The sequence below is a fragment of the Papio anubis genome, chromosome 11 (assembly GCF_008728515.1).
Source record: "Papio anubis isolate 15944 chromosome 11, Panubis1.0, whole genome shotgun sequence".
NCBI lineage: Eukaryota > Metazoa > Chordata > Mammalia > Primates > Cercopithecidae > Papio > Papio anubis.
The window spans coordinates 71,023,873-71,044,578 of NC_044986.1; the positions used below are offsets into that span (position 1 = coordinate 71,023,873).

The 20,706-nt window shown below is 36.9% G+C and overlaps 1 protein-coding gene and 1 pseudogene across 7 annotated transcripts in view; one reads left to right on the forward strand and one right to left on the reverse strand.

The window, feature by feature from the left end:
- The window catches only part of ADK (adenosine kinase), a 566,335-nt gene that overhangs the window by 252,475 nt on the left and 293,154 nt on the right, over nt 1–20,706 (forward strand). The window lies entirely within an intron of this gene.
- LOC101015495 lies at nt 18,211–19,783 on the reverse strand (annotated as a pseudogene). The gene has a single exon (XR_001906392.3). The product of XR_001906392.3 is annotated as a ras-related protein Rab-5C pseudogene (transcript).

Genomic DNA, 20,706 nt, shown 5'->3' on the forward strand with positions numbered 1-20,706 from the left:
TTTAGTAGAGATGGGGTTTCACCATGTCGATCTCCTGACCTTGTGATCTGCCCGCCTCGGTCTCCGAAAGTGCTGGGATTACAGGCATGAGCCACCACACCCAGCCTAATTGTTGTTGTTTTTTTTTAATCAGCTTTGTTAATATATGTCTCACAACTTACAATACATACATTTTACTTCTACATGTATATTATAAACATCATAACCTTGCTGCTATTTTTGTTTAAATTGTCAAATATATATTTTTAAAGACTTAATAAGAAAAAGCATATTTTTACTCATGTATTTATCATTTCTAGTTCTCTTCATTCCTTTTGGTTAGAATTAGATTTCCATCTGGTATCATTTTCCTTCTGCCTAAAGGGCATTCTTTAACATCTCTTGTATTTGGATCTGTTGGTAATAAATTCTTTCAGCTTTTGTATGTTTGAAAACATCTTTATGTGCCAGATATACAGTTCTAGTTTGACAGTTTTTCAGTACATGAAAAATGTTACCCCATTGCCATCTTACTTGCATAATTCTTGATAAGAAATCTGACATTCTTTTGTTCTTCAATATTTCACGTCCCCAATTCCCCAAATTTTGCTGCTTTTAGGATTTTCTGTATGAGGCCATGTGCAGTGGCTCACACCTGTAATCCCAGTGCTTTGGGAGGTCAAGATGGGAGGATAGCTTTTGAGGCTTGAATTTCAAGAATAGCCTAGGTAACATAGTGAGACCTCATCCCTACAAAAAATACACACACACAGAAAATTATTGATTTTGATCAGTTTAGTTATGATGGGCCTTAGTGTATTCTTCTTCATGTTTCTTATGCGTAGGTTTTGTTTACCTTCTTAGAGCTATGAGTTTTTAGTTTTTATTATGAAGTTTTGGAATATTTGCAGCCATTATATATCTTCAAATTGGTTTTCTGACCCTTTCAGGCCACTTGAAGTTGTCTCATAACTCATTGATACCCTTTTTTTAATTTTGTCTCTTTCTCTGTGTTTTATTTTGCATACCTCCTTTGCTGTGCCTTCCATTTTACTAATATTTTCTTCTATAATACCTGAACTGCTATTAATCTCATCAAATAAATAAAGCTAAATATTTCCTACTGCTAGGGCAAGACTTTTCTTAGTATTCCATGGCATAGAGCACTAAGAGGTCTGTAATCCCAGGTACTGCAACTGTATCAGTTCCTGTTAGGAACCAGGCCACACAGCAAGAGGTGAGTGGTGGGCCAGCAAACATTACTACCTGAGCTCCACCTTCTGTCAGATCAGCAGAGAATTCTCATAGGAGCACAAACTCTATTTCGAACTGCACAAGCGAGGGATCTAGATTGTATGTGTCTTATGAGAATCTAACTAATGCCTGATGATCTGAGGTGCAACAGTTTCATCCTGAAACCATGCCTCCTACCCTTTCCATGGAAAAATTGTCTTCCAAAAGTAGTCCCTGGTGCCAAAAACATTGGAGACTTTGATGAGAAAAATAGTGAGATTTTCTGCTCTAGGTCTTGGAAATAGTCACTATTTCCAAATGTATATGTGCCTCAGGTACTGTTCCCTCTTTTTTTTTTTTTTTTTCTCTTAATACTTTTGGATGTTTCTTTCCCAGGTACTGACCTGGTATATATTTAAGAAAAGACCCTCTACAGAATTCCAGGTTTCTCTGTAAATCTTTCTGTTCTCTGATATTGTGATCTTTCAGCTCTTAACTGCTCTGAAATTCCCAGACTCTCAGTTCTATTTCCTCAACTCACTGGAATCTACTACAGTTCTCCTCCTTATGCCATATTCTGGAAACTCTTGTAGTCATATTTTCTCTTTCCATCTCTGTCTACCTTTGGGACTCCAATTAAAATAATAATAATAATAATAATAATAACAAGAAGAAGAAGAAGCCACTTGTAGTTGACCCATGTCTCAGTGATTCTGTTTTCAATATTTTTGTTTTTCTATCTGTTCTTCGTTTTGAATAATTACTCTCTCCCCTATTTTTTCTTTTTTTTTTTTTCTTTTTATTTTTTGAGATGGAGTCTTTTCTGTCACCCAGGCTGGAGTGCAGTGGTGCAATCTTGGCTCGCTGCAACCCCAGCCTCCCAGGTTCAAGCGATTCTCCTGCCTCAGCCTTCCTAGTAGCTGGGACTGCAGGCACGTGCCACCATGCCCAGCTAATCTTTGTATTTTTAGTAGAGATGGGTTTTCATCATATCATTTAGGCTGGTCCTGAACTCCTGACCTCATGATCCTCTTGCCTCAACCTCCCAAAGTGCTGGGATTACAGGTATGGGCCACTGCGCCCGGGCTCGCTCTTTTTTTTTTTTTTCAGTCAAATTCTCATTCTGTTTCCCAAGCTGGAGTGCAGTGGCGCAATATTGGGTCAGTGCAACCCCCGCCTTAGCCTTCCAAGTAGCTGGAACTACAGGAGTGAGTGCACCACCATGCCTGGCTAGTTTTTGTATTTTTTCTAGAGACAGGTTTTTCTGTGTTGCTCAGGCTGGTCTCAAACTCCTGAACTCAAGCGATCTGCCTGTCTTGACCTCTCAAATTGCTGGGATTGCAGGCATGAGGTGCCACGTCCAGCCTTGAATAATTTCTATTACTCTGAAGTTTACTAATTATTTCATCTACAATGTTTAATCTGCCATTAATCTCATCCAGTTGACATTTTATGTCTGACATTATAGTTTTCATCTCTTGAACCTTGATTTGGGCCTCTTTTACTCATGCTATGGCTCTACATAGTATGCTTATGTTGTCATGTGCTTATGGAATGTTGTTATAACAATTGTTTTAATATCCATGTCTACTAATTCTATCACTTTTTTTTAATCTGATTACCTCGTTACTGGTTTTTTCTGATTACCTGGGTATTGGTTCTTTCCTCATACATGTGTACTGAAGACTCCAGAGGAATCCCTTGCATATCTTGAGTTCTCACTTTCCACCTCTTTCTTCTTCAAGCAGCTCTCTCCTCTCCAGTACTCTGCCCCAGCATGTGGTAGCCAGCTTGGCCTCCCTGAATGGAAACTACTTGACTCTATTTAGGTTCTTCCTTCTGCTCTGCAGCCTGGGAACTCTATTCAAGGTGTAAGTTTGAGTAATTGTAGCACTTACCTTATTGTGCCCCTTCTTTGTTTATTATCCAATGCCTGAAAATTGTGTTTTCATATATTTTGTTCATTGTTAGTTGTTTAAGATGGGAATATAAATCTACTCCCTGGTCCTTCATAGTGATTGGAAGTGTAAATCTCTATGTTGATTTTGGTTTTTCCCTTTTTCAGGTAACTCGCTTTTTTTTTTCAAGATTGCCTAATTTTTATTATTCGAATTTGAGTCTTGGTCTGTTGCCCAGGCTGGAGTGCAGTGACATAATCTCCGCTCACTGCAACCTCCACCTCCTGGGTTTGAATGATTCTCCTGTGTCAGCCTACCCAGTAGCGGAGATTACAGGCACTCACCACCATGCCTGGCTGAGTTTTGTATTTGTTTTTTTTTTTTTAGTTGAGATGGGGTTTCACCATTTTGGCCAGGCTGGTCTTGAACTCCTGACCTCTAGTGATCCACCCACCTCGGACTCCCAAAGTGCTGGGATTACAGGCATGAGCCACCGCCCCCAGCCTGAATTTGAATTTGATAATAACTATGATTTATCTCTATGGGAATTCTGTACTGTTTTCCTGGAACATTGTATTCATTTTAAACTGTATATTTCATTCCCAGTTAACTTTCTTGTCCCCGAATATTGTTTCTCCTTTACTTGACCTATTGGAGTGTCAGAAAATGACCATAACCTTCACTGATAAATGTGTTATGGGGAATATTTGAGTAAAAGCGGAAGTTGCAAGTTGTGGTGAGAAAGTACAGTAGACCCTTGAACAGTGTGGGGGTTCTGGTCACTGACCCTTTCGAAAATCCACATTCAACTTTTACCTCCTCAAAAACTTAACTACTAATAGTAGTTAATTGGAAGCCTTACTGATAATGTAAATAGTTGATTAACACGTATTTTGTATACGTATTATATTCTGTATTCTTACAATAAATTAAGCTAAAGAAAAGGTAATGTTATAATATCATATGGAATGAAAATATATTTATTATTCATTAAGTGGAAATGGATCATCATAAAGGTCTTTATCTCAGTCATCTTCACGTTGAGTGGGCTGAGGAGGGGAAGAAGAGGAGGGGTTGGCCTTCATGTCTCAGAGGTTTGCAGAGGCAGAAGAAAATCTATGTATAGGTTGACCTGCACAGTTCAAATTCATATTGTTATAGTATCAGTTGTAATCTTAAATTCATCTTCAGGTTGATTTAATGTCAAAATTCCCTCAAATATTATTCTAGACTCTATAAAATGTTGTAGATACCATTTTATCACTTAAAAATAAATGTGAAAGCTCTCAGCTAAGATATAGTTGTTCATCTTTGTGCAATTACTAGTATTGTAATTTTTGTAATTTCTTAGTCATCTCTGCATAGTGTTTGAATTACACTGTGAGTCCAGTGGGATTTTGTTTAGAAATCTATTCATTACTTCAAATAACATCTCTTTAGGATAGGAAAAAAGGTTCCCAGTTTCAAATAATACTGTAAAGAACTAATCACCTTGCAAGTTTAGGCTTATGAATGGGGAAAATTTTAAACTTTAGGTATTAAAAATATATTTAAGAAATAGATTTTAACAAACGTTCAGTACCTTGTGACTTACCCTGCATAAACAAAGTCAGCCAAATTTGTACCCTGTTTCATGGATTAGAAATTAAACACTATAAGTGAAAGAATAATATGTCATATCTTGTCAGTAACTTTGTGAGAATATGAGACTTGTGGTGAGTTTTCCTTTAGCATTCATGCCTGTTTTCTTTTTTAAATTGTTTTTTTCAGTTCCTATGTCTTATTACAGGTCTTCTCTTTTCCTCTCTTCATTTATTTATAACTCTCTCTTGACCACTTCTATCTGTTTTCAGCCTAGAATTTTACTGCTTTGGAGAATGTGTTTTTTGTAAGGGTGCAGTTTTCAGATGTCACTAATGTTTGCTTCTGGAGTAAGGGAAGTATGATTGTGGGTCAGTAGAGGAAACATGGTATGAAGAAATGTACAGCCTTGGCGGTAAATAATAGAATTCATACTTACAAAGAAACAGAAATATATGTATATTAAAGGCAAGTAAGAATCACTACCAAATGTTTACGTTTTACATCTCCTGCTTTGTTTGCCCTATGGGTTTTTCATACCTATTCCATGAGTAACAATTTTTCTTAGTAAAACTTTCATTTATACTCTTTTACAATTAAATATCTTTGTCAGTAATCTAAAAGCAATAAAGCCCTTAAAATGAGGCGGTGTGATAAATTGTAAGAAATCTCATCTAAGAAATCCTATATTTGAAATTTTGCATGTCAGTAATGTAGTCTGTGTCCATTGAATTAACAAGTTAGAATGAATTTATAATTAAATAAATAATATCTATTTTTTAGGATTTGGTTATCTTTTGGCAGTATTTACCAAAAGATATGGTTAAACTAAAATGTGACTAGAAATTTAAAAAGATTGCTCAAAATTTCATGCTCAGAATTTAGAACATGTCATCTAGTATTCTTTGCTCTGTTATGAAAAGATTTGAGAAAGTTTCAGTGAAAGTGAATTAAGTTGTTTTGTAATGGTCACCTAATAGAAATTGAAGTAATATATTTTTTAAAAAGGCAAGTATTACTTACTTAGGCCAGGTGCAGTGGCTCATGCCTGAAATTCCAGCCCTTTGGGAGGCCGAAGTGGGTGGATCACCTGAGATCAAGAGTTTGAGACCAGTCTGGCCAAAATTTTTAGTAGAGACCAGCCCATCTCTACTAAAAATACAAAAATTAGCCAAGCATGGTGGTGCACGCCTTAGTTCCAGCTGCTAGGGAGGCTGAGGCAGGAGATTCACTCGAACCCAGGAGGCAGAGGTTGCAGTGAGCCAAGATCATGCCACTACACTCCAGCCTGGCTGACAGAGCGAGACTCTGTCTGAAAACAAACAAACAAACAAAAAACTTACTTAAAGTGATAGCTTTAAACCTTATTAGACGATGGAACAAGACTTTGTAACATAATTTATGCTGTTACAATAAGTACACTTGGGCAGAGTAAGTGAACTAATGATTTTTTTATAATTTAAGCTAGTCTGTGAATGACAGTTGATTAAATAATGTCACAGCTCTTTATATATAGCATTTAAATAGAGTTCAAAGTATTTTTGGAATTTATTAATTTATAATATTCTTCTAAGATTATTAAAGAAGTGGGATAGCTAAACTGTGTCTCGCCTTTTATCACTGTTCCAAGTGCAGTTTTGAACTCTTATGTGTTAGAACTCCCATTATATTGGTCAAATCGATGATCACCATATGATCACCATATGACTTTATTCCTGCATTTTTGCCTCAAATTTTTAACTGTCCTATTCTGGACTGCTTAATTAACTTCTTTAGGGATTAACTATGAATATTTAAGCCTTTATTTTACAATGTCCTTGCAGGTGACCTTAACTATTTCATTTATAAATACAGAGAATAAAATGAAAAAAAATCTGTAGAGTTGTTTGTTCTATTTGGAGCTTTTCATGTTGGTGTTAAATTCCTGACACTTAACACATATGAATCTTTTTCACTCATGTTTAGTAATTTTATTTGACAGTCACTTCAAGTAAAGCCCAAACTGTGTTAATATTTGAGTTAAGCAAAGACATCTTTGCTTAAATGTAACATGTAGAGGTGAACACAGGCATGCCTTGGAGATACTGTGGATTCAGTTCCAGACCACCACAATAAAGCAAATATCATAGTAAAGAAAGTCACATGAATATTTTGATTTTTGAATTAATATAAAAGTTATATTTACACTATACGGTACTCTCAAGTGTGCAGTAGCATTACACCTTTAAAAATTACATACTTTAATTAAAAATAGTTTGTTGCTAAAAAATGCTAATGATCATCTGAGCCTTCAGGGAGTAATAATCTTTTTGCTATTGGAGGGTCTTGCACTAGTGTTGATGGCAGCTGACTGCTCAGGGTGGTGGCTTCTGAAGGTTGGGATAGCTGTGATAATTTCTTAAAATAAGACAACAATGAAGTTTGCCACATCAATTGACTCTTCTTTCATAAAAGATTTCTCTGTAGCATACAATGCTGTTTGATAGCATTTTACTTATAGTAAAACTTCTTTGAAATTGGAGTCAGCCCTCTCTAACCTTGTTGTTGCTTTAACAATTATGTTTATGCAGTATTCTGAATTTTTCATTGTCATTTCAACAGTGTTCATAGCGTGTTCACCAGGAGTAGATTCCATGTCAAGAAACCACTCTCTGTGTTCATCTATAAGAAGCAATTTCTCATCCATTCAAGTTTTATTATGTATTTGCAGCAATTCAGTCCTGTCTTCAGGCTTCACTTCTAATACTAGTTTTCTTGGCTATTTCCATCACATGTGCAGTGACTTCTTCCACTGAAGTTTTGAAGCCCTCAAAGTCATCCATGAGGGTTGGAATCCACTTCTTCCAAACTCCTATTAATGTTAATATGTTGACCACCTCGCATGAATCATGAATGTTCTTTTTTTTTTTTTTTTTAAGACAGAGTCTGGCTCTGTTGCCCAGGCTGGAGTGCAGTGGCGTGATCTTGACTCACTGCAAGCTCCGCCTCCTGGGTTCACGCCATTCTCCTGCCTCAGCTTCCCGAGTAGCTGGGACTACAGGCACGTGCCCCCATGCCCGGCTAACTTTTTGTATTTTTGGTAGAAATGGGGTTTCACTGTGTTAGCCAGGATGGTCTCAATCTCCTGACCTCATGATCCACCCACCTCGGCCTCCCAAAGTGCTGGGATTACAGGCGTGAGCCACTGCGTCTGGCCTCTTTATTTTTTTTCGACAGGGTTTTACTCCTGTCACCCAAGCAGAGAAATGCAGTGGCACAATCACTGCACATTGTAGTCTCAACCTCCCAGGCAGGCTCAAGCAATCCTCCCATCTCATCATTTATTTTATTTTTGTAGAGATGAGGGTTTCACCATATTGCTCAGGCTGGTCTCGAACTCCTGTGCTTAAGTGATCCTCCCACTGCGACCTCCCAAAGTGCTGGGATTATAGGTGTGAGCCACCATGCCCAGCCCATGAATGTTCTTAATGACAACTAGAATGATGAATTATTTTCAGAAGGTTTTCAATTACCTTGCCCGAACCCATCAGAGGAGTCACTATGGCAGCTATAGCCTTATGAAATATATTACTTAAATAAGATTTGAAAGTCAAAAATTACTCATTGATTCATGGGCTGCAGAATGAATGTTGTTTTAGCAGCCATGAAAACAACATTCATCTCCTTGTATGTCTCCATCAGAGTCCTTGGATGCATTGCCAATGAGCAGTAATATTTTAAAGGGAATCTTTTTTTCTGAGCGGTAGATCTCAACAGTGGGCTTAAAATATTCAGCATACCGGCCAGGTGTGGTGGCTTATGCCTGTAAGCCCAGCACTTTGGGAGGCCAAGGCAGGAGGATCACCTGAGGTCAGGAATTTGAGACCAGCCTGGCTGACATGGTGAAACCCCATCTCTACTAATAATACAAAAATTAGCTGGGCATGGTGGTGCATGCCTGTAATCCCAGCTACTCGGGAGGCTGAAGCAGGAGAATTGCTTGAACCGGGAGGTGGAGGTTGCAGTGAGCCAAGAACACGCCATTGCACTCCAGCCTGGGTGACAAGAGTGAAACACTGTCTCAAAAAATAAAAAATAAAAAATAAATTCAGCATACCATACTCAAACAGGTGTGCATTCATCCAGGCTTTGTTATTTCACTGATAGAACACAGGCAGAGCAGATTTAGCATAATTCTTAAGGGCTCTAGGATTTTTAGAATGGTAAATGAGCATTGACTTCAACTGAAAGTCACCAGCTGCATTAGCCCCTAACAGAAGAATCGTCCTATCCTTTGATTGAAGCTTTGAAGCCAAGCATTTACTTCTTTTTAGCTGTAAAAGTCTTCGATGGCATCTTCCGCCAGTAGAAGACTCTTTTGTCTATGTTGACAATCTGTTGTTCAGTGCAGCCACCTTCATCAATGATGCTAGCAAGATCTGGGTAACTCATCAGCACCTGCTATTTTACCTTGCACTTTTATGATATGGAGATGGCTTCTTTCAACCTCACAAATCAGCCTCTCTTAGCTTCAGACTTTTCTTGCATAGCATCCTCACCTCTCAGCCTTAATAGAATTGAAAAGAGTTAAGGCTGTGCTCAGGATTAAGTTTTGACTTAAGAGAATGCTGTCCTGGTTTGATCTTCTATACAGACCACTAAAACTTTCTCCATGTCAGCAATAAGCTTATTTCACTCTTTTATTCCTGTGTTCACTAGAGTAGCACTTTTAATTTTCTTCAAGAACTTTTTCTTTGCGTTGATAACTTACCTGTTTGTTGTGAGAGGTCAAGCTTTCAGCCTGTCTCACCTTTCCATATGCCTTCCTCACTAAACTCAATCATTTCTAGCTTTTGATTTAAAGTGAGAGACATGCAACTCCTCCTTTCACTTGAAGACTTAGAGACCATTGTAGGATTATTAATTGGCCTAATGTCACTGTTGTTGTGTCTCAAGAAATAGGGAGGCCTTAGGAGAGATAGAGAGATGGGGTAATGGCCAGCTGGTAGGGCAGTGAAAACACAACATTTATCAGTTAAGTTCACCATCTTCTATGGGTGTAGTTTGTGGCATCCCAAAACAGTTACAATAATAATATCATAGATCAGTGATCACTATAAAAGATATAATAGAAGTTTGAAATATTGAAAGAATTACCGCAATATAACAGAGATCCAAGTGAGCACATTATGTTGGAAAATAATGACACCATAGACTTACTCAAGGCAGGCTTGCCATAAACCTTCGATTTGTTAAAAAAAATAAAAATAAATTTAAAAAATAAAAACAACAACAAAAAAACCCCACGATATCTGTGAAGTGCAATAAAATAAGGTATGCTCATACCAAAACAGACTTAATTATTGCTATTTCTTACCATTAGTATTAGAGTTCGATTTCTAATGTTTTCCATTTTCCATATGTTATTGATGTTCATTAAGTTACACAAATTATTTACTGTTGTTACTTCCACCTTAGTAGGGAGAATCTTTGATTTTTGCTGGATAAATTTTCCAACAAGAGTGTGATTATAGGCTTGGCGTGGTGGCTCATGCCTGTAATCCCAGCACTTTGGAAGGCTAAGGCGGGCAGATCATTTGAGGTAAGGAGTTCCAGACCAGCCTGGCCAATATGGTGTAACTTCATTCTGCAAAAATATAGAAATTAGCCAGGTGTGGTGGCGCATGCCTGTAATCCCAGCTACTTGAGAAGTTGAGGCAGGAGAATGGCTTGAACTTGGGAGGCAGAGGTTGCACTCTTGCCTAGGTGACAGTGAGAGTCTCCATCTCAAAAAAAAAAAAGGAGCGTGATTATAGAAATCCTATTTGTGTTTATTTTTAATTTCTCTAGAATTTGTTTTCTTCAATAAGTAAAATTCTAATACCAGTTTTTTTAGGGTAACACTGTGATTTTTATACAGAAAGACTTCCTCCAAATTGGAGAATGTACTCCTCTATTCCTATAATTTTTCTTAAGTCTTACTTTTGGCAGCTACCAAAAGTAAAACTCCCTACCAAGATTGAGAAGAAATCTTTAGGAATATTAAAGTAATGTAATTTTTCATTACACGGACTAACCTTTTTACTATGAAGAATTGGGATAGCATTGGTTATAGAAGCTTAGAGCCCTAAAGATAAAGATTGGTAGATTTTGTGTTATGGACTTGTGGCACTATAACAAAGTCTGGGAATTTTATGTGAGATTGGAAACCACACTATGTGCTAATTGCCTCTGAATGGTAAGAAAATAAGCATATGTATAGCATTTAGTTGTTAAGACAGTAGGCACTTATGCAGAGCCCCAAATGAATTAACAAATTGTCTACTGAAATATTTTCACTTCTGTTTTCTTTATGTATTTTAGACCAATCAGCAGTTGCTTGAGAAAATGAAATGTTTACTAAATCTCTTTAATAAACATGTTTAAGAGTGGAAAAACTTATAAACATTCGGATGGCAGTGTACATTTTTATGTGTTAGTTGTCATATCTTTGAAATTGTGTGTAAACTGGACATAAACAATTGAGTGTCTGCAGAAGGGTATCTGTCTTCCAACATATTTACTGAACATATTATAGAATCTTTATAGTTTAATATGATTTACCCCACATGTTCTGTTGTTGCTGTCTTTTCAGATAAAGTTGAATTTAATCTTTCTTAACAGCTTTTATTGAAGTATTTATGTACCATTGAGTTCACCCATTTAAAAAATATCATTCAGTGGCTGTTAGTGTATTTAAAGAGTTCTGCTACCATCACTGTAATCTAATTTTTGAACATTCACATCACCACAAAAGGAAACATTATACCCATCAGCAGTAATGCTCCATACCCCCTGGATTTAATCTTATGTCCACATTTCTTGTAATAGTTTCAATGATATCTGGTTATTATGACTACAAACAATACAATTGTTCCTGATTACACAAATAATGTATTTATGTCTTTATTGTTGGCATGTAATGGAAGACATAATAAGTCTACTTTGATCTCTTGCTCTTACCTATTTCTCTATTGCAAGTGTTATACAGAGTCTTTTAAGCTTTTGTTCATAAATATAAATATATATATATACACACACACACATATATATGTAGTGCTACCATGTTTGAGGGTCATGAGGGTCAGTTCTTTGAAATACCAGTTTTTTCCTGATTTGGCTGGATGACATGGTACATCAAGCTTAAAAAAACTATTTGGTAAATTGGTATGAAAAAATGAGAGAACAACCTTTTTCCTTTCTGGTACATAGCAGGAAGGCAAGTTCTTGTATGAACCCGTATTTCCTGTTACCCATTTTCAGACCAGTATTGGTTTCTCATCTATATAATAGGGATCTTTTGACTCTAACCTCTTAAATCTATCGTGTGTTTTCTTTCTTCACCTTGGAAATAGCTTCTTGAAGCCCCAGACTTCTAGAGCACATTCGTATTAACTAACGTTGTCCTGGTTTACTAGTTAGGGATCTTAGTAAATCCTAAATAGTTGAAGATGTTCTGAAAGATATACTGCTGCTTTTTAAAATCTTATTTATCTTGTTCTCTATGCAGATTTCTGGCACAAGGTTTTTTTTTTTTTTCAATTGTAGTAAGTCCATGGATGCTTTTCTCTATAACTTTCCCATTTTCCCTTATCACACCTTCACTGCAAACATCTAATTTCTGTCCAGTCTCTCAACTCTTTCCAGTTCTGCTGTCCTAACTAATCATTTTTTGTATTCATGTTTCAAAGTATTTGTTTCTGTCTTCATTCTATAAATGACAAGATTATTTAAGATTATTTTGTATTACAGAAATAGTAAAAATCAAATAAAATATCAAATGTAGAATAGTCCACCAAAAATATTTTATTTCATCTTTTCCAGAGAAGTACACATATAGTAAAGTAAATGAGCATTATATGTTTTATTATTTATCCTTAGTAATATTTTTTTCACAGATATGTTGCTTCTTGTAAGTTTAACTTTTTAAATGTGAAAACTACAATAAACTAAGTTAAATTTTAAAAATATTTTACTTACTAAAGTCAACTGATGTTTTCCTGGTAGATTGATAGGCTTCTTGTGGTAGTTTTTAATCATTTGCAAGTTTTGAGCCCATTTCTAAAACTTTTCTCATTGTAAATATGTATTTCCTTTCTTATATTGACTGAGAATTTGTTTTTATAAAAATGAAGTGGGGAATCAGACTCAAGGTGAAACACTGTAGACTTAGTGCCAGCAATAAGCAGAATTACTTAAAATCATTCCAGTATCTTTTATTCCTTTGTTGTCTTTTTCAAAAACAGTACATTTTAACCACATTAATATAACTGAAGACTTTTTAAGGCTTAGTTTTCCTTTATAGATATTCCCTAATTTCATTTTTATTTCAGTCTGTCAGGGTTGTGATTGTGATGTTTTAAGGTAAACTGTAGTGTTTTCACATCCTCAGATGAACTGATTTGGGAAAATACTTTGTAGGAAGTTTTTTTGTATAGTATGTAGACACATTGGTAAAAATCAGTATGTCCACTGGCTTATTAGTTTCACAGATGCTTCCATAATTCTTAGTGTACTCTTGGGTATATTAAATTATCATATCCTGACAGCAATCCTGAAACATGCCAGTCTTATAAAGCCTTATTTCTGAGAACTAAAGCAAGGCATCAGCGAACCATATCTGACATGCCATGTTAATTTCTGTAACTATCATTTCTGGGAGGTGGTAGGATTTCTAAGGCATGGAGAATCTCAGTAAATCTACTTAAAAAAAAAAAAAAAAGCAAAATATCTATTTTATTCTTGGGTTTCCAATCACGAGACCTGACTGCTTCAGTCCCACTTAAATAATTTCAAAAATAGTGATAAGCATATTTTTCTCTTATAGATTGTTAAATATTTACTCACGTGCACAATATATCAGAACATTTTGAATTCTGTATTCTTAGTGTTGGGTGTTCATGTTGTGAATGAAAACCTCATTCTGTTACTTCATAGCATATTTATATATACAAATAATTTTTGCCTTAAGTAGGAAAGAAACAGCTGAAAGATACATAGGTTATTTTGCTTTTTAAAATTTTAGCAAACTATTCTTTGAATCTTCTGTGTGTTTGGGACTGTTTGTAGAGGAAAATTTCATCAAGCAACATTTTGGAAACATTGGTGTTTTGTACTCTTTCCCAAATAAGCTTAAACTTGTACTCCCCAAAATAAAATGTTTCTTTGTATATTGTTACCTGCAAGTTATTGATAATGGAAGGAACACTTTTTCAATCCTTAGTCCCCTTTCCCCCAACACAGCTTTTAGATTGTAGATAAACTTCCCAGCTCAGTAATTAACTGAGCTCAGTCATTGCACCCTGTATCATGTGATTTTTTTTTCCAGTGGAATACATTATTAGAGCACTTACACAGCCAGTCTAGCTGCAGCAGCCCAGGCGGTAACAGCAGTGCCATTTTTCACAAAGAAAATGTTGAACAGGAGCCAAATGTTTGGTGGCAGTCTGTTGCTAGGAAATCAAGGTCCTGAGGCGATTAATGACAAAGCAAGCAATAACAAGAAGGCAGAATTACAGATTTAAAAGAGAAAAAAGTGGTTGGTGTTATAATTACCCAAAGAAATCCGCACTCATTAAATTGGCTGTTTTTATGATTGACTTTAATTGGAGGTTAGCTCAGATATTTAGCTCCTTTCCCACCCCTTTAAACACACACAGGCACATAATCTGTAGAACTGCAGACTTGTTTTTCTAAGCATTGAGAGGAGCTTGCCCTGTAATTTGATCCCCACTGACAGATGCATTTTCTATGCTGCCATTTTGAATTAACCTATTGTAGAACAATTTTCTTCAGCCCTGTTGAATAAAACATCCAGTCTGATTACCTCCGATGGATTTGATAGAGTAAAAGAATGTACTTCTCATTGAAGTAGATTGTTTGCATGGACTCTACTGATTTTGAACTCTGCCAGTAAGCACAATCGTTTGTAATAAATTTTCAAAGAAATTTGTGAGGAAAAGGTAATGAGAGTCACCCTTTTATAGTTTAATGTTTGGACACCTCCATCAAAATAATATAATTCTTATAAGACAGTGTTATTTTTCCAGTAAGCTTTTCACATGGTTTTAGAAGAACATTCTGAATCTTCATTTAGACTATTCATATATTTAGGAATAGAGTCTTGTATTTACACACTCTAAAATGACCATTCTTCCTCCCCAACAACAGTATTTTAGTGCAAGACTCAATATGCAAAGCACTCTGTTGCAAAAATATTTTTGGTATGTACAATATTTAAAGTGATTTTAAGATTGGCCTATTTCAATCTTTGAAGTATTTTTCCCCCCAAAAAAAATCCCTTATTTAAATTTTTTAGGGTGTGATAAAGCATGTTACTAGAAAAGCATCAATTGGTCTTTCAGGTACAATACCAGAGGAACCATCAGTGTATTTACCTTTCTCAAAAGCTTTAAAAATGAAGTTACATGATGCCTCTGCTCTCCAGATTTCTAATCAAACCCTGGAACAAAAGAGCCAAGCACATTCTATCTGACAATGCACACACTGCTAATCAGATGCCAATGCCAAGCTGTCTGCTTTGTTAAATACTTAGCTTCCTAGAGGCAGGAAGACAGCTGCTATAAGTATGATGAAATTTTGTAGTTCAATCTATTTTTGCTACCCTTGGGCTACCAAGATACTGTTAATTTAGACCACCCCAATTGGTACACTTTAGGGAGTTTTTTAAAGAGTTTGTAATTAAAATGATAAAACATCGTTATTACATTGAAGACCTTCTGTAAGTTTTACATTTGGCAGATACCTACTGAGATAACCCCAGCATGTAATTTACAATGATGTAATGGTTGTAATTGCATTTTAGAAAAAGAAAGAACTATAGGAGCCAAGTGCTTCCATTAGAAGAGTTTTTAAATCTGCTTCTGTTTCATTTAAATCTACTTCTATCCCCAAATTACTTACCTATAATTGACTATAGCAGCTATAAACCTTAAGATGCTATCTGAATATTTTTTAAAAGTTATCACCCTAGACACTGCCACGAGGGGAAGGAAGCTAAAATCTTAAAGTTCTTAACTGATGATGATACTGCCAGTAGGTAGATTATATTGCTTAGCCCTACATAGTTAACTACTTACCCCCAGATAATACTGCCTTTTGGGACATGATTCTCAAAACCTGTAGTATGTGAAACCTGTAGACTTAGCACACTATTAATTGTAAATAAAATGGAAACTTTTGTACTCTGGTGGTTGGGGTCGGGAAGGGGAAAGAGGCAGTACAAATAAGCAACCTGGACATTTTTATTGTTTTTTTCTTATCTGTTAGTCTACATGAAGAGCTATCCTTGAAAGTGAGTGCTTTAGATCTATGAAACTGGGCAGCTGTCATACCACATCTATTAAGACCTAATAATCACATAATTAATATAGCAAATGAATAGACTGTAAGGTAGGTTTTTTTTTGTTTGTTTGTTACTACACTGTGGTTTTGTTTTTAATAAATAGTTTTGGCTTTATTTTAAACAATTAAAAATTCAAAACATTTTTATGATCAAAGCTTATAGGTTCTATCCTTGGAAAAAATATTTTATAAATACAGAAAATAGTTGCTTAGGATTGGAATCCAACTCTGTTGACCATGAACAACTTCAAAGTTGATCTCATAATCTTGCATGTTGTGGAATAATACCACGAAAAAGTTAATTAAAGAATTTAGATGTTTGTTCTCCTGTCTAGAACTCAATAACTTTTAAGTAGTAACTCTCCCTACAGTTTAACTGTTAAGCAGTTTAACTCTTCTGACAGTTTTAGGTTTTATTCTGTGAAGACTCATGATTTTTAATTTTTGCATCCTAATTTTTCAGTTGTTTCAGGTATTGAAATTACAAATGATGGGAAAGAAAAGTGGTTGACTACAAAGGGGATACAAAAGGCAAGTTTTAGGGTGATATACTGTTCCGTATGGTACTATGGTGGTGGATATGTGATTCTATGCATTTGTTAAAGCCCAAAGAACTGTAAATCACAAAGGGTTAATTTTAATGTATGCAGGTCTTTTAAATGTTAGGGATTTCAGGATGGAATGCAAGCTGTAACAAATGAATCTACTTGTATCACAAATGTATGGCATAACTTCACTGAGTAGGTGGGGGGAAAAGGAGCTGACCTCAGTAACTTTGGAAAATGGTATTTTGACTGGACAATGTAAAGCTAATGACTAAGGAACACTATAGAAACACTGTATTCTAGTTGGTAAATTTGTTTCTCATAACGATATGGGCTAACAGTTCTGAACCCCTTTACATGTATCCTGGGGTTGAACAAATAAGTAAATGAATGATGAATGGTGGAAGCTAGATTTCTCACTATCAGGAAGGGATGTTACAGATAAATAAACAAGAGGGGAGAGCCAGAATGAAGCCTGTGGTACTGAATTAGAGTTGGAGATATAAGTATTTACCCATGTTTAGCTTAATATATGTAGATGGATAGATGCAGAAATAATTATAGATACATGTGTATATGTGGATTAGTATACATGCATATGTTTCCTAGTTGTGTTCACTGAGAAGGCCTAGAAGCAGTGATATCCCAGTAGCCACAAACACATCCAACGCTCACATCCCAGTTTGTAAATCCTATTCTCCAATAAAAGGATCCAGGACTCCTTTTAAATATGACTGATTCTGGGGCTGGTGATGGGAAAATACAACATAAGCATGGAATATCTTGTAGTGCCAGAAGGCAAGAGATTTCTTAAAAATAATAAAGATTAAGCATGCCAAAAGGGACACAAGAGCCAACGTGAAAGAACTCCCAATGGCCATAGCTGGAATAATTAGAGCAACAAAATAAAACATGTAGCGTTGGATTAAGGATAAATTATTAAATAAATATACATGAGTTCACGGTGTTATGTATAAATTGCATAAATAAATAAATGGAGGAGAACAGATAAATCTCCCTGACAGAAGAATTCCAAATAACATATTGCCCCCTCCAGAAGGTGGACCCTACTTCCCTTCTCCTTGAGAGTATGAGCTGGATTGAGTGAGTCAGATCCAAAAATTGAGTTGGAAGACAGCGAAATACTGACTTGACTGTTTCCCTTGGAGAAAGCTGGTAAACAGTTATGTTAACTAAGTGATTAAGGTTAACATCACAAATGGGAAGTCATGTTGGTATGAAAAGGTGGAAACTTCATCTCTCTGATATTCTTTCCCTAAACCTGTAGCCTCAATCTAATCATTAGGAAAACATCAGACAAATCCCAGCTGATGGACATTCTACCACACAAGTTGAGCGTTCCTGAAAACTGTCAAGGTTGTGAACAACGAAGAAAGACTATAAACATCTCACTGACAAGAAGAGACTACAGAGTCATGACAACTAAATGTTACATGGTTTCCTGGATCAGGTCCAGAATGGAAATAGGATATTAGTGTAAAAACTGGTGAAATCTAAATAAAGTCTTAACTTTAGTCAATGATCCACCAACATTGGTTTCTTGGTTTGGACAAATGTGCCACAGTAATGTAAGACGCTAAGATAGTGACATTAGAACAAATTGAATGAGGGGTACACAGGAAGTCTGTATATTATACTTGTAATTTTTCTGTATATCTAAATTCCCAAATTAAAAAAAAAAAATTATTTGAGGTCGATCAATGGGCTGACTATATTGACAAGATACTGATAGGTTACGTGTTGAAAAAAAACATCCAATATAAAATAGAGAAAAAGTCAGTTCCATCCCTTCCTACTCCCCCTTTACCTGCCTACTTCCCAATAGTCATCATTGTGATTTGGTCAGAATAGGGCTTAGTGCCAGAGGTCAGGATGACTGAGGGTGGAGGAGTTGTGGGGAGTGGGTTCATGGCTGTCACAATAATGCTGTGGCAATTCTGTGGTTTCCCAGCTGGGAGTTAGGAGTGGGGGAGGGCTGCAGCCTGATGACAGCCAGCTGAAGGAAGAGCTGCTTCTCTCTTCCCTAGCTACTCCATCACCTGAACCCAAGACCACGCCAAATAAGGTATGGATGCGGATGCTTTTGCTTAGTCTATTCTGCAAGAGGCAAAGAAAGGGTAGTTGCTCCAACCCCACCTTCCTCATATACAAGGGTGAGGGGAACAGGAGCATGTGGCTGCTACTAGCAAAGGAAAAGTAGGAGAGCAATAGAAAGGGGAGGAAGTGGGAAGAGCAGAAAATCAATATTATTTAAAAAGTGACCTAAGACTTAAAATTGAATTAGTATTTGTACAGAAAGGTGCAGGTAGAATAACTCACTGTGGCCCATGATCAAAATTATGTGGAGAAATCATGGTGGGCCCCTTCCCCTGTCCCCAGTGGTGGCCCCAGTTGCTGAGTGCGATTGGTTAGAATGGATTCCAGTCTAGTCGTTCAGGCAGAGAAAGTAGTTGCAGTGGGCAGGCAAGAGAGGCTCAGTTGCTGCAGCAGTGGCTCTTGCTTGCTGGGTGGTTCTCCTGGAGGTTTCAGCCTGGAGCACCAGATGCATTCTGGGGCTTAATTTTAGTAATCTTCTTAGCTATCGCCATGAAAATTTCATTTACATTCATTGCAGTCTTTGCTGATGTCTCCACAGTCAACTGTTGTCGTCTGCATAGTCCTGTGCTTCCTGGAATTCCAGGGCTTTCTTGCTGGCCAGGTCTGCCTTGTTACCCACAAGTACAGTGACGATGCTGGTGCTGGCGTGCCTTTCTAGCTCCTTCACCTGTTTCTTGGCTGGTGCAAATGTATCTTTTTTGGTGATTTCATAGTACAGGGGGGCCGGGCTACCATACTGTTCCTGTCCAGCGCTGCCCCAGGTCTCAAACTTGACTATTGTGTTGTCTAAGCAGACAGTCTGTGTAAGGAACGCTGCTCTGATTATGCTCTCCTGGTACTCTTGAAATTGTCCCTTGACAAAGTGGAGAACAAGGCTGGATTTGGCCACCACAGACTCATTGTTCCCAGTGGCTGGTCCACTAGGTCGTGTGCTGTGCCTCGCCCGACCCGCCACTACCCGTCCAGTTGTCATGGTACCAGAGAGCATGGGGACGGGAGCCATTGCTATGCAAAGAGGCATTTAGTTGGGGAGGGTGTCTCCAAGACGACTCAAGGGCAGTAGCATTACTTGGGGCTAGGGCTCAAACAGGCTCCACTTCTCTCCCCCGACCCCCAGCGATATCTCCAAGTAAAAATTTTACTTAAACACAAAGACCATGTATGTACTTAAACACCTATCTAAAGAAATAAAATATGGCTGGGCATGGTAACTCATGCCTATAATCCCAGCACTTTGGGAGGCCGAGGCAGGTGGATCACCTGAGGTTGGGAGTTCATGACCAGCCTGACCAACATGGAGAAATCCTGCCTCTACTAAAAATATAAAGTTAGCTGGGCATGGCAGCACATGCCTGTACTCCCAGCTACTTGGGAGGCTAAGGCAAGAGAATTGGCTTGAACCCAGGAGGCGGAGGTTGCGGTGAGCCGAGATCCCTGCCACTGCACTCCAACCTGGGCAACAAGAGCAAAACTCTGTCTCAAAAAAAATTTTTAAATTAAAAAAAATAATTCCCCTGCCTCTCTCCACCCCAGAGGGTAACTATTATCCTACATTTTATGATTATGATTCCCATGCTTTTCTTTATAGCTTAACCATATGTGTATCACTAACTGTTCTATCATATCTCATAACCTCTTACATAGTTTCCCTTTTTTGTCATGTTTGCTATGTTCTGGATAATTTCTTCAGATCTATCTTCTGATATTGCTAATTGTGTCTTCAGCAGTGTCTCATATTCTGTTTTACCTGACATTGAATTTTATATAATAATCATTACTTCCATTTTCATTTCTTCCCCTGAAATCAGTTTACTTTATCATTTTGATAAACTCACTTCATTCTCATGTATACAATCCTCTTATTTATTTAAATAAATTAAACTTATTTTCTATTTTGTGCCTAGCCTAATATTTAAAGCTTATGCAGTTCTGATTTTTCTGTCTCTGTTTCCTCTGGCTGTTACTCAAAC